Here is a 1,227-nt window from a genome sequence, read left to right as displayed (position 1 = left end):
GAGGAGGAGGGAGAGGGAGAGGGAGAGGAGAGGGAGAGGGAGAGGGAGAGGGAGAGGAGAGGAGAGGGAGAGGGAAGAGGGAGAGGGAGAGGGAGAGAGGAGAGGAGAGGGGAGGGAGAGGGAGAGGGAGAGGGAGAGGGGAGAGGGAGAGGAGAGGGAGAGGGAGAGGGAGAGGGAGAGGGAGAGCAGAGAGAGAGAGAGACAGACAGACAGAGAGTGAGAGACAGAGACAACGAGAGACAGAGTAAGAGAGAGCGAGAGAGAGGAGGCAGGGTTCTCTGAGTGTCTTCTTCTTATCTCATCTCAATCTCATCGTCTACCGCGCGTCGCCACATCTTGTGTCCAAGTGATGAATTCGCGATGCGAGGTGAAATACTCAGTCGGTGCGGTTCGGCGAAAGATATCGGTGAATGTGTTATGTATCACCATAGTAACGGTCGCGGACCGCGTCAAAAACAACGGCGGATAGAAAAAAACGAGTTAGTGATTTTTTTCGTGCGCTTAAAATGGTGTCCGAAGTTCCCGGTAGATGGCGTTAGCAGCGGCAGTAGCGCGTTCGATCATAGAAATAGATAGACAACTATTTGTTGTCTATCTATTTCTATGCGTTAGATGACCCTTTTCGTTTTGTTTCGCTGCTGTTTTCGTATATATGAAGAAGGTTGAAGATGTTTTTTTCTATTATTCGCCACGAATCGAACAAAATAAAGTGGAGCAGCGACGTTATTCGGACTCTTGGATGTTGTTTTATTATGTGTTTGATACGAGTTTATTACCCGGGGGGTGGGGGCACTCAGGATATTACTTTATTTTAATTTTTTAATTTTTTATAATGTCTTTTATTTTCAGAAACACATATGTACATTACATTATATTATAACATACATTATACGTTATACAGAATATCTACAACACTGTGATGGTAACTTAGTTCAGTGATATTACTTGGTACTCATGCTCGTCAAAGCATCTCATAATTGGACCCTAAATGGCGTATTCAGCGTTATCAAATTTCACCCCTTATTGGCGTAATCTTGATAATGTAAATCTTACCCCTAAATGACGTAAGACACTGAAACGGACCCCTAAATTGCGTAACACAATAAATTGGCCTTTAGAAGAAATGAGAAATTAACAGCCCAACATTCACTAAAGCACAACCATAAATTGTGTGATTCTGTCATGGTTATGGTTTCTATATTTTTAAGTGAAATTTTTTCCCGCTGG

The sequence above is a fragment of the Priapulus caudatus genome, unplaced genomic scaffold (genome assembly GCF_000485595.1).
Source record: "Priapulus caudatus unplaced genomic scaffold, Priapulus_caudatus-5.0.1 Scaffold767, whole genome shotgun sequence".
Classification (NCBI taxonomy): Eukaryota; Metazoa; Priapulida; class Priapulimorpha; order Priapulimorphida; family Priapulidae; genus Priapulus; species Priapulus caudatus.
This window is presented reverse-complemented; position numbering follows the sequence as displayed.